The 15,658-nt window shown below is 40.9% G+C and overlaps 1 protein-coding gene across 9 annotated transcripts in view; it reads right to left on the bottom strand.

Moving 5' to 3' along the window:
* EYA4 (EYA transcriptional coactivator and phosphatase 4) overlaps positions 1–14,796 on the bottom strand; it is a 241,836-nt gene extending 227,040 nt beyond the window's left edge. For all 9 annotated transcript variants that reach the window (XM_019538073.1, XM_019538074.1, XM_019538075.1 and 6 more), the window contains exon 1: positions 14,615–14,796. The gene's annotated coding sequence lies outside the window, so the exon portion shown is untranslated. The remainder of the gene's footprint in view (positions 1–14,614) is intronic.
* Positions 14,797–15,658: the final 862 nt, after the last annotated feature.

The following is a 15,658-nucleotide window of genomic DNA, read 5'->3' as shown; positions in this document are numbered from 1 at the left end:
GCTCATGCAGTGTGGGACAGTGGGGTGGGGGCAGCAGGGAACACCCCTATACTTCAGCACCTGCTGAGCTGGGGCTTTTTTTTAACAAGTGCCAAGAGCTGGAGCAGGCAGAGCAGCCATTGCCAGCTGGGAGAAGGGCAGGGGATGGGCCTGGGCTGGCTGATTCAGAGATTTGGAGATTTGGCTGAACTGAATCAGAACAGTAATTCAAATCACCAAATTGGTCGAATCCAAATTTGAAGCAAATACTAGCCACTTTGCACAGGCCTAAGAACTACTCACAGGAGGTATGTCAAGCATGTTACAGTAGAGAAAGGAGCATAAATCACCTGTTATTCTGTGATCCTCTCAAGGAAAAAAAAATATTTTCCTGCTTTCTTATTTGAATTGATACTAAAAACTAAAATACAGTAATCAAATTAAACATGTGCATCATGCCACCAAGTTTTGCTCATTAAAAGCTTGAGAAACCCACATTAAATTATTTAATATAGTTTTATGACAAGTCACTAAACAATTCCATGATACAGTCTTACAAGTTTTGTATACTGTGGCATCTACTTAACACAGTTGTTAATTTTTGCTGTGTTTTCTTAGGTGAGGGGAGCTATTGAAAACAACAAGAGTTTTCTTTTCTGCCTTGTTTTGATTAAGCCATGCTTACACAAGAGTAAATAGAGCTAGAGAGCACCACTGAAAACATGTTGCCCCTACTTGTTCATATCCAGTGTATGCCGCATGCCAAAAATGTCATGTACCCCAGGGCCACTCTCAATCTTAATCATGTTCATGTAACTGGAACTGGATGTACCTGGTGGCATATCTGTAATGGCAGCCACATTTTTTCCAGCATTTCGTACATAGGGAGCAGAAGCGACTGAGAAGGACATCTTTCCAGTTATACTGTCTAGCTCTGTCCAATGTGATGCAGACATGCTCAGAGTCTTGGTTTGAGTTGTTCCCTTGATGTGTTTGAGATGAGTTGTCTTAATGAAGGCATTGGTCTTGTAATATCTTAAACTTCCTCTATTCAAGGACTAACATATAGAGTATAAAAAAAGGCTAAGCTAAGAAAATATAACCTAATTCTGTAACACTAATTTCTCAACTGAAGAACAAGATAACAGCAACTGCAATAAAGGTCAAACGAGTGTGACTCAGACAAACAACCCCAGTATCATCAGCAATATACTTGAGGAAATGAGGTCCTACATTTGTTCTGCAGGTAAGAGTGTCACAGGTAAGTTGGGAAATTAATCCGATCCATGCCTACTGGGTGCATCTACATGTGAAATTAAGGTGAAGCAACAAACTCCAGAGCTTTGAACCAGAGTAAACTGCTCCCAGGCACAGTGTCTACACATGAGCCCAGGACAGCAGTAATTTGAGCCAGGGCAGAGCAGGCCCAGGCTGGCAGGGGGCTTGTGGGATCAGCCCTGGGCTCTGTGTGGAAGCACTGAGTGGCAGGGGGCTGGCTGGGGCACAAAGGTCCAGAACTTGGGGGGCTATGTAGCTAGGAAGCAGCTAGGAGTCTGGCCTCCCCACCCAGTCACCATCTACTTGTGCATTTCAGTGCAGTTAATTGCTCTACCCTAAGATAGTACTGTCCCCAAAAATACTATCTTAGGAAGGAGTTAATTAGTTTATTGTGCCCTATTACCTGTGCTCATGTAAAAAGTGACATTTTACTACAAAGCTAATTAGTCTGCTCCATGGTAAAATGCACACGTGGATGCATCCACAGACTATTTTTGCTCACTGGCCTTTCATATGGTACAAGGTGACAAGTGAAAAGGATGGTGGGGAATTTATAACAACTTCTAACCAAAGCCTGAAACAATGTGTGTCATTTACATGTGATAAAATAGCAGCTTAGTACAGCTTTCACATGTAAGGAGAGATTAGTGTAATTCTTATAAAACCAGCTACTGAGTTTGTACACACATGGTTTAAATGATTTATCTCTATTTGTATAACAAAGAATGGGATTCATGTTTAAGAATTTGAGAGCAGAGAGCTATCAACTTGAAATAATCTTTTCCTGACTAGATTTCAGGATAGGCTATGCAATTACCATGAGTACAAACTGAAATTAGTATGTATCTAGGAATACCCTGGAACACTGATGAGAGAAGAGACCTCTTGGTTTCTACTTAAATAAAATATGCAAGCTACATATATATCCTTCTGACTCACTCCAGATTAACCAACCTCAAAATGTTCTGGCCAAAAAAAAAAAAATTAGACACATCACAAAAAATCATTCCAGAATTATTGTAAACTTTTTATCTCATTCTTTTCCTCTGTAAAAATAAAACAAAGCTAATTTACAAAAATAAATATAATAGCACATATGATTCTGTCTAGATTTAGAAAAATCATGCACTGCATTCCAGGAATGAGTAATACAGAGAAGCAAAGAAGTGCACACGGATTATTTTTAAATCTATTGGAAACATTAATGTTATGTTATGTTTGGTCTTATAGGTCAGTGGGTTTTTTGCTAAATTACATATTCTGGTGGTTTTTTGAAGCATTTTCTTTATCTTTTGTGGAAAAAAGACTGAAAACAAACCACTAAAAACTAAACATTTTTGCTCAGCTTAAACAAGGCCTTGAGAAAAGAATTACTATAATCATTGGGTGGCCTATATATATAAACCAACACCATCAACTTTAAAAAATCACACTTCTCTATGTTTTTTCACTAAGTTATAAAATTAAATATTTTTAGACAAAGATTTATAACTTGGTTGCACTTACTTGGTTATATTGAAACTGCTGTGAAATCCAAAAAGAGAGACATTAACAAAAAAAAGCTTTCTATGCCTACATAAAATTAAATTTAAAAAAGCACCATTCATATAAATATCCAGGCCTATACAATATACCATGAATTAATTCAAATTGCTTTAAAAAAGAATACCACATTGTCAGCAAGGTATTAAACAATAATATCCCCTGGTTTGGGTGAACCTGTGCATTACTATATATCTATTGTTATAACCAAAAACTGTGGTACTAGAACGGAAAGTATTTAGAAGGAAAAAAAATGCTTTTAATTTCTTTATGTTGAATATTTGACACATCAGTTTCACTGTTACCTCAGTATACTCTGTTTCCATTGCTGTTTATGTGAGTCTTGAAGGGCTGATGAAGATAACATTTTGAAACATTGGAAATTGTGTCCACTAAAACCACAGAAAAATAGACTGGGGTTCAACAGTATAAGTAACAACTTAATCTGTGATTTTGGGGGAGTAGAAGGAGAGGAGGGTTTTATTTTGTTTTGTTTTTATTAGATTCAATAAATTTCAAATTCACAGTACTATCCTTCAGATAGATGAACTAGGAACAAGGGTGTGCCATTCCTCGAAGAAATAGAAAAGTAAGTAAACAATTGTATCTAGATAAGCTGTTGAACCCACTGCAGAATCTACAAGAACACAAGTTGCATCTTGGAGAAACTGACAAAAACAAAAAAACAAAATTCATTATGTCTATGGCAGTAGCATCAAATTGGTACCAATTTAACAGGAACATATGAGAAAACATTAAATAATTAACAAAATGCTGATGTGCCAACATATCCAACTAAGACATTTAGAGAAAATGTTAATAAAAATACTAAAAGTTGTTGATGGTTCCAAGTCTTTCTCCACACAAATTTTTACAAAGGCCATCTATGGTCATTCTGACCACAGGCTTCTGACAACTGTTACAGAAACTTAAATGCTAGGGGAAGAGTCATTTTAACAGCTTACACATACCACTGGTAAATTTAATTTATTTTAACTTAATTTAAAATAATGAAATAAGAGCTGGTAGCATGTATGTAACATGAAGTAATTATGTAAAAAGGCACATTAATAAGGGTACTGGGGGCCTGGTAAACATATGACTTGTCCACTGGGGAGGTCCACAAAGCCCATGAGATATGTGGCCCCAGACACTCAGAAGTTGGACAACCCTGAACTAAATCATACATTTAAGAAAACCTAACTTTAAAAATTTCAGTGATGGAAAATCCACTAAATCTCTAGAAAGTGGCTGAATAATTCTCCATGGCTTTAAAAAATAGAGAGTTAAGTTAGCTGGGTTAGTCTGAAGTCAGTCAGAAGCCAGGGTAGATATGCACCTTTAGGCTGAGTACAGACAGTCGAAAAGTCTAAGGTTGAATCAATTAGTCGCATCTGCACAGATTGAACTGATAAGAAAGTAAACAGACATTCACTTCTGATTCTGGAAATGCAGCTATATGCCTGTAGTGACCCAAACCAGAAGACAGGGGGTGCTAGAGCATGCCTCCCTGCTCAGCTGGCCAGACGGCTTGAGGCAAGGCTAACCTGTCTACCTCACAGGAGAGGGCATTTACTAGGCAGGTACAAACCATCCTGGGATGCTGGGGGACTGAGTTAATTTTAATCTGGAGGGGATGTGGGACAGAAGTTCAATAAACTGATTTAACCTAAATCAGTCAAGTCTGATACTGCATCCAGGTTGATCTTAAACTGTTTTAGTCATTTTGAAAGTCGTTTATATTCACTAAACTTCTGTTGAGTTACAGATTTGAACCAGTTTCTGATAACTTTTACTGGTTTATGTGTAATTTCTAACCCTAGCCATTTAGACTAAGATATATATAGAGAGTACAAGTTTTCATGAACCCACGTTCACTGCATTAGATGCTATTAAAAAAACTGTGCCTGATTTTTACCCTGAATTTGTCTATCTTGTGTGTTCAAAAAGTGGCTCTTATTATACTTTTTCTTCTAGTCTGAAGAGTCCTTTTATTATACTTCTACTCCTCATGTAGAAATTTATAAATCAAGGCATTCCTTGCCTTCAAAAAAACGAAGCAGGTGGAGCTTCTTTACATTTTTCACTAGAAAGCATTTCTTTATATTTATATAATATTTCTTTGTATTTCTTTAATCATTCTTGTGCCTTCATTCTAAAATATCTCCATTTTTTTCAATGTCTCTCTGAAAGTATGGATTCTAGAACTGAAGATAATGTTTCAGTGGCAGTTGTAACAGTACCAAATACAGAAGTAATGCAACCGTTCTCCAGCTCAATATTGTCCTGCTTATCAGCACTTCTATACACAGCATGGCACTACCAGTTCACATTCAACTGATTATCAAGCACAGAGGCAGGCAAGATATTTTTCAAGTCACTACTTCCCAGAGTAGTCTGACCTTCCGCAACTACATTTTTGTACAAATGTACAACTTTCATTTGGTCACAATGTAACGCAGATTGTTTGCTTGTGCCCAGTTTACCACATAATCCAGATCATTCTGTATTAGTGACCCATCATCTTAATGATTTATCATTTACAGATCTTTGTGATCTACAAACTTCAACAGTATTAATTTAGGTTTTTAGTTGGCCACTCATAAAACGTTAAATAATATACATCTAATAATAAGCAATCTGTGCAGGACCCTGCTAGAAATGTAGCTGCTTATCAGAGATTCTCTGTTTATAGCATTTAACCAGTTTTTGATCCATTTAATGCATGCCATATTGATTTTACATACTTCCAAGTTTTGCTATCAAAACACCATGTAATATCAAGTCCAAAGCCTTAAAGAAGTCTACTAAACCAACACTATTAACTTTATTAATCAAACTTTTAAAATATTGGAAGATCTGAGACAATAGTGAACACACCTGCAAACTTTATATGATTTTATACTTATATTTCTGTATACATATGCCACAAGCCATGACTGTTACCTCCATTAGATGCCAAAAGTCTCCATGCAATTAGTAATTTATGTTATCTTACCACCAAGGCACAAGTGACTAGTCATGGGCTAATCATGGACCAGCAGGATTTCACTGTATTCACACTGTACAAAGACAGAACAAAAGCATGGTGCCTGCTCTAAAGACCCCCAACAATCTAAATGATGCAGAGTGAACCAGTTTCTAACACATCTGTAAGATATATTCTACTTATAGTTTTCTAGGAGAACCAAAAACCATAGCATGGTAGTATAAATATTTACAATATTCCTTAGGGAGTTTGTTGAGCACTCAAATTCTATTTCAGCTGTGACCAAGCCAAAATTTGTGTATATAAACTAGCCACAAACTGTAGTCCAGAGAAAGTGGAATAGAGCATACCTTAATACATTTTTTGGTATCTATCTCAATAGGAATGTGATAGAAAACAAAAATAAATAGAAGAGGCTTCAAGTGGCCACTTCACATGAAGGACATTACCACACTTACTGAAACTACACCCGGAACTATTGCTTTGCAATATCAGAGTTGGTTGATGGATAACAGTGCAATTAACTGAGACAGATTAATACAAGATACTATAGCAGTTTTATACTGGAACAGGGTATAATAATATTAATAAAGGTAGCATAGTGTATTACCAATTTTGGTCTTCCACCTGTGGGGACCTACTATAAATCCAAAGGTTATTTGGATAAAAGCTGAAAATGGGGTCTACCTATTACCCAATTATGCAGATTGCAAAACTACTACTGTTCAGCGCACAGTTAACCATCCATTAGTCCTCCTGATGGTAGAACTGGAATAATAGAAGCACTGACTGAACTTGGCAAGGAAATCTGAATGCCTACCTAGATTATTCTTGTTTCTTTGAAATCAAGTTTGTACCCAGGTACTCAAGAAAACAAAGAGAATGCAACAAATGCTGTTAAGTCAAGTCACATACATTAAAGTGTCACACTCCATGTGGATGCTTCTCATTGAAGTGTAATATGACATTAACGCTCTGTAAGTATTTTGGAATAAGCGTTAGCAAACTAAGCAACTCTATTTTTAAATGGCTTAAACATGCAGCAGGAGTTTAATATGCTTCAACTTATGTGCTGGACTTAGCAACTTCTGTTGATTCAGCTTTACTTATTGATGTAAACAGGGTCTAACTACTCAATTTTGGGGCACCAAAACTATCTGGAGAAAAGCAAGTCATTTGATATAATATGTTTGATGCAACCAGTATTCAAAAGCGATAATTAGCCCTGAGTTTTCCTTTTCCTTTTGCTTCTGGACAGTAAAAAAATGAATAAGATATTTGAACTTAAGAGTCTGAAAATCCTTAAAATAGAAGAAAAGCAGGGGATGGCTGTAACTTTATCCTTAATCCACTTTGTTTTGTCAGCAAATTGCAGGCTTCTCCAAACTGAGCATGTAACATTACACAAAATGTGTACTGTACTACCTTGAGGCATAACAAACTGAGTTAAAGGTAAAGGGCTTGAGTCTTAGTTAGCATAAGGTTAGGAGAGCTACACTGATTTCAACAGACCTGTGCCGATTTATGCCAGTTGAAAAGCTAACACAAAGGGTCAAATTTACGTTTCCAGTTACACCCACGCAACAGCATTGATTTCAAGAGCTACATGCAAATAATAAACAGAATTCTGCTTGAAGCTTTGAGCTTAACTCCATATTTCTTTGTTTTGTGGTCTAAATCAGTCCCTTAATGGCATGCTAATGTAGATTTTTGTGGTTTAATTATAGATGTGTCAATTGCAAAATGCTTACTCTATGCTTCAATCCAATTTAAAAAAGGCATCATTAATTCTTTTCATTGCTTTCAATGTGAACTTTAGCTGGGTCAGGTCAGATAAGTAACAGAGTGTTATGCTTTGAATATTATATCGACAAAACATAAATATGAATTGATCTTTAAATAAACAAGCTAAACGTTATCATGGATACAAAATGCCACCTTTTTTATGAAGTTATTTTGTCATGATTTTGGCAGGTCTTCACAATGTGTGAAGGAGTTGAATTACAAAATTATACAGTTCAGCAACAACACAGAGATACTGTACTCTACCACTGTTGTCCAAATAAGCTGCTCTTGAGAAATTACATTGGTCATATACAACTGAACATTTTCTCACAAACTTACTGATTATACTGTATTTCTAGATAAAGCAACCTAGCATGGAATCACGATAATTTTTCCTTTTGTTCTATAGAGTAGGGTCCAAATCCTTAAATAATGAGAATCCTGTCATTGAAATCTTCTCTTTGAAATCAGTAGAGCTAGGGACCTCAGCAACTGGGCCTAGGATCTTAAAAAGAAAAATTGTGCTGAACTTGCTTAGGCCCACAAAGCTCTGAAAGTTCTTGAAGAATGATTTATTACCATAATGAATTTGAAAACAATTGCAAAAATGTATTTAAAATTTGTTTCTCTGAGTCCACTAGACGTAGCCATTTTGCTGAAAATGTCACAGCTTGTATATAGGGACCGATAAGCACGAGAACCCTGTAATGAGACTTATGTACTGGGGTGTCCATCCTGTTTTATTACAGGATTTAAAAAAATCCAGAAAGATAAATTTACTATTTAAGCAATATATGGACCATATATCCAGTAATCAGCATAAAATATTTTACACTAAGGTACCATACTGTATGTGTCTTCAGTAGATTCTTTAGGTTAACACTTAGATTATGGAATATAAATGCACATTTTAAATAAATAGGTTTTCTGCATAAAATTCATTCTGTATTTGCCAGACACATGTTCCTCATATCAGAGTTTTCACATTGTTATGAAAAGAAAAATGGGTCCAGATTCCCTTAAGCACTTCTGGTTTAATGACAAATACAAGACACAGGACAGTAGCATGGACTTGGTCCAAATTATCTCTTTCCAAAGACTTGCTGTTTCTATATATTAATATCTAAAATGCCATTGTGTAAGTATTTTTAACTGCAGACTGGAAGATCTAATCAGTCAGTTTCAGAGTTCAGACAGCTAAAACTCCCACTGACTTCAAAAGGAAGCAAACACATACAGAGTTTACTTGTAATAAGCATTTTTACTTAATTTCAAAAGAGTAAGATTTTTATATCTTCAGTAGAACCATGCTCTGAAATCTCAGGGGTGATTAAAGGGCCATGCCAAAGCTGAAAGGTTTCAAATATCAAACTGTACTATTATGTCAGGGCCCGCAAGATCAATTAGTGCTCTTCAATGACAAGAAAGGTTACAGTTGGACTCACATTTATACAATACGTAAAACTAAAGACAATAAACACCCACTCTGAATCTGCTTTAAATATTGCATTGTAAAGTTTACTTACAAACCTCTGAAACCATGATCTAAATATTAAGTATTCTCTCTAAATCACATGATATTCTGCTTTTCTGTTGCAAAATTTTAGAAAGCTTTATAGAAACCATTTGTTTTCTTAGTCATAATAAACATGAACTCCAAGATGGCTAGAAATCACAAGAGTTCACTGAAGTACACAATAAAACCACAGGTATCATTATATGTCATTTCAGAATCTGCGATGCTCCTGCTAAATCTGGTTTACTGGTTGACTTTTACAAAACTTTAAAACCCTTGGCAAACTTGACAACTATTTGTAGGCTGCTCACTTTGTCTGGCTTTATATTCTTTTTGCAAATTGTAACTATATAATTATAAATAAGTGAACCTAGCTCTGCATTCCAAACTGAAAAATAAATCAAACTGACATACAAGAAAAATAAAATACAGATATTAAATATAGTTGTGGTCACAGGTCTAGAGAAAAAATATGTTTCAAGCTTTCTGTAACAGTAAGTGTTCTACCAGCATTTATGTCAATAAGCAACTGAATGCATGTGGTAAAAAATAACCACTGGAAGTACAGGTATGTTAGAAATTCATTTGATGCTTCTTGGTATCACTTTTGTTCAAGCAGTACCTGTTGTAACAAAATACCTCATTGTGGTATGATTAATTTAAGATTCTTTACGTGATAGTAGTTTAAAAGAGATCAAGGATTTTTTTTGGGGGGAGGGCGGGACGGAACCACCCTCAAAGTGCAGACAGCAAAGAGCTTTAAATTGTAAGTGTATTATATTTAATACAAGCAAAAGCACGGCCATTTCTGTTCAATGACATTTCAAAATGTATTTTTTTTAAAGCACACTTCTCTATTTATTTCTTCAAGGAGTGATTTGAAATATTTACTACCAGACAGTACCTAATTTTAGGTTTTAAGTGCTTTAACAGCTCTGTGAAATATGATCAGCAGCTGTAATATAGAAGTATGCTGAATAAACTCTCCTTATAAAAAAGGAGACCTGTTTTACCCAGAGTTCATAAAGTCGTCTGTCTCAAAACAGAAAAAGATAATATAAATAATTAATATTTGCTTCTATGGTGCTTGACATATATATGTTTTAGGAAGAGGTTTTTTAATCCTGGGTCACATTTTATAAAAGCAGAGGAAGGGAGTTCAAATGTTATCACTTGAAAATTGGAATGAGCACTGTCAAATATAACCATCACATCAATAGTACATACTTTTGGCTCTTATCTACCAAATTATTTATTATAATATGAGATAAAACTACAATATACAAGAGTTGAATTCAGTTTTAACAGTAGCATTCAAAGTTTTTATCACAAGCTAAAAACATGTAGTAGCGGCTGCACACAGCACATTTTCACTGGGAAACATATAGGTAACAAAGAACTTCAGTAAGAAGAGGAACCTGATCTAAAATTTTGTCCACTTTACAGTCAGTTATATCAGAATAGCTTTCCAATGCAAAATGCATTCCAAGAAAGCACTATATAAAAGTCCTAATGGTACAAATTACAACTGAAGATTCACCAGTAGGATTCAAGATAACCAAGATATTTTAACATTATTTTTTATAACTATGCACATATCATGTGAACAGAGTTACGTAAGTAGAAAGTGATTGGACGCTTTTGTCTTATATTTTCCCCTCAAAATATCGCAACTGAGTCAAAAGAATTTACTAGCATGAATACCAGAATTTTGAAAAGAAAACAGGGAACTGTGTGTTGTTTGTTTGTTTCAGATTCAACCCATATAACAAAATGTTAAAACGTACAAAAAGAAGTAGATGAGGAAATCATCCATTTGTATTTCCAATTAAATTTGTATGATTAAATTTGTTGTACTTCAATTAAATGTGTATGATATATGTTGTAGGAGTACAAAGTTTTCTTGTTCTGCAACATTAAAAGAGTATATTGTTGGAAAAAAAGGGAAGTCTACAATAGTTTTAGGAAAGTAGTGGCTATAAAAAAAAATTAAAATGATTTGTATTTGGAAAATGAAATTATGATACATCCCAGCACTTCATTGCTTAAAAACAAAAAGTACGCATTACCTACTCAATGATAACAAAACACTGAACTTGGCGGGAGGTGGGGAGGGGATTGAGGAAAACTTATTTACAACTGTAGATGGTGATATATTTCACCCAGTAAATTTCATTATTATACCCACTTCTTTATGGCTTTATGTTAAATATACTTCTAATTAGTTTGTTTAGTGTCCTTTTTCTCCTGTTGTAAATGTGTGAATCAAAGCTTCAGTAAAAGCCTGTTACTACAGTTACATTTCTTGCTATTTTTATGCAAAACGAGGTCATGTTTGACCTCCAATTATCTTAAATACATTACAAGTGTTTCTTTCTTTTTTCTTTCTTTGAATTATTTCTTTCTCTGAATTATTCCCAAGTAACTGTACATCAGAAGTTACTAGATAAAAAAGGTGGTGCTTTACTGTAGAGTTTGCTCCTAGGATAAAGGGAAAGCAACCAGGTAACTACTTGGCTTTTACTAGCAGTTTCATAAATGTAAATGAAACTTTAGATGCCAATTCCTGATTGGCAGGGACTGGACCTCAGGAATCCTTGCTCCTGGTTGTTAAAACCGCTCAAAACTGACTATTGCCTAAATCCCTTCCCTGCAGGACACCAACAAAGACACACACAGTGGGGCTGCAAATAAACTATGGCCTCTCATTAACAAGAAAATGTCAAAAGCCCTTTGGGTCTCACTGCCATCCTCCTCAGTCAGTGTCTTCTCTCTGGATTTAAGGGGTGTGGCAAAGCAGCCAAAAAATAAAATAGGAAGAGAAAGAAAATGGTTAACAAGTAAGACCCCTTCGAGTGAAATCTAGCCCGCAGTTCTCTCCTTAGCCATCAGATTTTAGAAGTGTCTGTAATGACAGCCAGAGAGGCAAAGTAACGGCCAATGGCCCATTGGGTTTGAACATAGAGAATCTTGTTACCTCCTTGTAGATCAAGTACAAACACACATACACACACACACACACACACACACAGAGTCAAGTACAAACACACACAGCCTCCTACACACACAAAGTGAAGTACAAATACACACAGCCTTCTACATACACAAAAACACAAAATCAAGTACACAGCCTCCTACAGACACACACACAAACTCAAGTACAAACACACCGAGCCTCCTACACCCACAAACACAGTCAAGTCCAAATACACACACACAGTCAAGCCCAAACACACAGTCTCCTACACACATGCACACAAAGACAGTTAAGTACAAACACACAGCTCCTACACACAGTCTCCTGTGCACACACACATACAAACACAGTTAAGTCCAAACACGCACAGAAACCCACAGTGAAGTACAAACACACACAGTCTCCAACACACGCACATACAAACACAGTCAAGTACACACACACACGCACACACGCACACACACTTCCACGTGGAAGCCCTTTCAAAGCAAAACACAAGGCCCAGACAGCACTCAGGCCAGGCGAAAGGGGTGGCTGAACTCCCCCTGCTCCCCACCCAGCAGGTTAGGGCTATTAGCCCTCTTCAGTGGAGAGAAAGGGAAAGAGGGGGAGGGAAGGAGGTGGACAACCAGAACTCACACCACTTTGTCTTGCCGGCATTTACACTAGAAGGAAAACAACTGCAAAAAACAAGCACAACAAAACAAAAAGGGAGGAGGGGAGGGAGTCCCTTAGCGAACGGAAATGAAAAGAAACCAAAACAAGAGGGACCGCCTACCCCCTGCACACTCCTGCCCCAGCAGTGCGAGGAGCGCGCCGGAGTGCGGGGGTGTCTCTGGCTGTCATTAGCGGCTGACACGACCCGCTTGGTCTCAGGCGGCAGCCGGCAAGCGGCTGCCGCGCACACGAAACGCAACGGGGAAAGCGCGTGTTAATGACCCTGGCGGAGCCGGGGAGGGAGAGCGGGGCTCAGCTGGGCACGTCCATGCTGCCCCGTCTCCTGCGGCACAGGCTGCGGGGCGCGGGGCGCGGGGCCCGCGCACAAAAGAAAATGAAAAACATCTCATGTCTCCCAAGCCCTAGCGAGCCAGGGCAGCACGTACGTGTGTGTCTCAGTGTGTGTGCGTGCCTGAGTGTGTCTGTATCTGTATAAGTGTGTGTGACTGCGTGTATGTATATGTGTGTCTCAGTGTGTGTGCGTGCCTGAGTGTGTCTGTGTCTCTGTGTGTGTCTGCGTGAGTGTGTGTGAGTCTGTGTGTGCGTATGTGCATGGCTCAGTGTGGGGGAGCGTTTGTGCGTGTATGTGTGTGTCTGAGTGTGTGTACATGCATGTATGTGTATGTGTCTCCGGGCGTGTATATGTGCATATAAGCACGTGTGTAGGTGTTTCCATGTCTGAATGTGTACGTGTGTGTATGTGTCTATGCGTGTATGGTATATGTGTGTATAAATATGTGCGTGTGTCTGAGTGTGTGTACGTGTGTAAGTATTTGTGTCTCAGCATGTGTGTATGGGTGTGTCAGCGTGGGTGTGTATCTGCACGTGTTTGTGTGTGAATGTGTGTGTATATGTCTGAGTGTGGATATGTGTGCCTGAATGTGTACGTGTGTGCGTGGGCGCGGCCAGGGAGGAGGCTACTTTCGTGTCGTGCCCTTCTCAGCACTGCCCCCCCGCACCCTGCAACCCGCACACGCCGGGAGGCCCCGGGCAGAGCCGGCTGCCCCGCAAACTCCTCCATGGTCTCCCAGCGCCCCTGGGTGCCGAGCCGGGCGGCAAGGACGCGCCGGGGCCGGCTGGCAGCTTGGCGCGCAGCTCCGTCGGGGCTGGGGGTGCACGAAGGGCACGAGGCGCTGCAGGAGCGCGTGTGTCTGCCCCCCGGGACTGCACCGCAGCTGCAGCGGGTCCCCGCCGTGCCTCGATCACCTGCGGCGAGGCTCTGGCCGGCCCGGCCGCATGGGGAGAGGGGCAGCCCCGTCCCGTCCTGCTGCAGGGAAGGACCCGGGACACTGAGCTGGGGGCGCGCGTGTGTGCACGACAGTGGGAAGCAGGACGCGTGGGGGGGGGGGGAGGGGAAGGAGGTCTGACCGCAGCAGCAGCTCCCCTCGGCCACCGCTTCGCCGCGCCCTGGACGGGACACGGCGTGCACTAACACCGGCTCGGGTGCGCACAGATGTCCCATACACACACACACATATGCACACTCAAGCATATAGACACATATAAACGCACACACTTATCCACATATATACACGCGTACACACACGCAAATTCAAATGCACACTATACACATGCACCCCCATACACACCCGCGGACGCATACCCCCCCCCCCACCACACATACATCTACTCTCCCCTCACAAACTCACATATATACACATACACCCCCATACACACATACGCACACACACATATACACCCCCCACACATACACATATACACACGCGCGCGCACACACAGCCACACACACACAGCCACTCACCCATACACAAATCCCTGCACCCCCCTCAGGGCGGGCTGGCCGGGCGCGGGGACGCGCGGGCGGACTCACCTCGGGCGCGAGGCCCCGGCGCTGCGCGGCTCCCGCCGTGTCCCCTCCTGCTCCGCCGGGAGGTTCCCCTTTTGCCCGGTTCCCGCGGCGCGCACAGGACATCCCCTCCACCCCCCACCCCCCTTTTGCTCCACACACAAATAAAAGGCAGCGGAGTTGCGAGACAGGAGAGGAGGAGGACGACTGCGCGCGCGCGCGCGTGTGTGTGTGCGCGCGTGTGTGTGTGTGTGGTGGGGGGGGCGGTGTTGCGGAGCAGGGGGAGGCGGGTGCCAGGGGAGAAGCCCAGCGCTCCTCCCGCACTTGTGTCCGTGCAACTGGTGTCCCTCTGCCCTGCCCGGCGCGCACGCTGCGCCCGCAGTGGCGCGCGCCGTCCCCCCGCCAAAGCCCAAAGGGGGGGGGGGGGCTGCGCGATGCAACCCCGCCCCAGGCGCCGCTGTGCACTTGTGCGGGGACTTGTTGCAAGCGCCGGGGGGGTTGCGGTCGTGTTTACGCGGCGACCCCACGTGGAGCAGCCTGTGCGCACGGGGGTCGCCCCAGCCCCGCTGCAGCCTCCTGGGCGGCCCCCTCCTGCCCTGCGCCCCGTGTGACCGCAGCGCGGGGTCCGCAGGACAGGGGCGCGTCTCCCGCCGCCGGCCCCGGGCTCCAGCCTCGCCTCAGAGCCCTCGTTCCCGGGGCATTAGAGGGCAAGGACTTCCCCCACCCTTCATCAGCCAAATCCTACCTCCCCCACCCAGGCTGCCCAGCACCTCATCCCCTTGAGACGTAGGGTCACAGGGAGAAGTTCTGCAAGCTTTGCATTCCCCGAAGAAGGGCACCCAAGCCCAAAAGCTTTCAAATAAAGATTTATTATTATTATTATTATTATTATTATTTTGCAACTGTCTAGGTGGTCTAATAAAAAATACCACCTCTATCACTTAGGCATTCACTGAGGGGCTCCCCTCCCCTCTCCCCACCTCTGGGCATGGGTAGACTTGTGTTAAGTGGCACCTGGCAGTCCCCAGAGCCAGAGTCCCTGCTCACCAACCCCCCCTTCTCCTCTCC

The sequence above is a fragment of the Crocodylus porosus genome, unplaced genomic scaffold, assembly GCF_001723895.1.
Source record: "Crocodylus porosus isolate Cpor-Errol unplaced genomic scaffold, CroPor_comp1, whole genome shotgun sequence".
NCBI lineage: Eukaryota > Metazoa > Chordata > Crocodylia > Crocodylidae > Crocodylus > Crocodylus porosus.
Note: the sequence above shows the minus strand (reverse complement) of the source record. Positions and strands in the feature narration are given on the sequence as shown.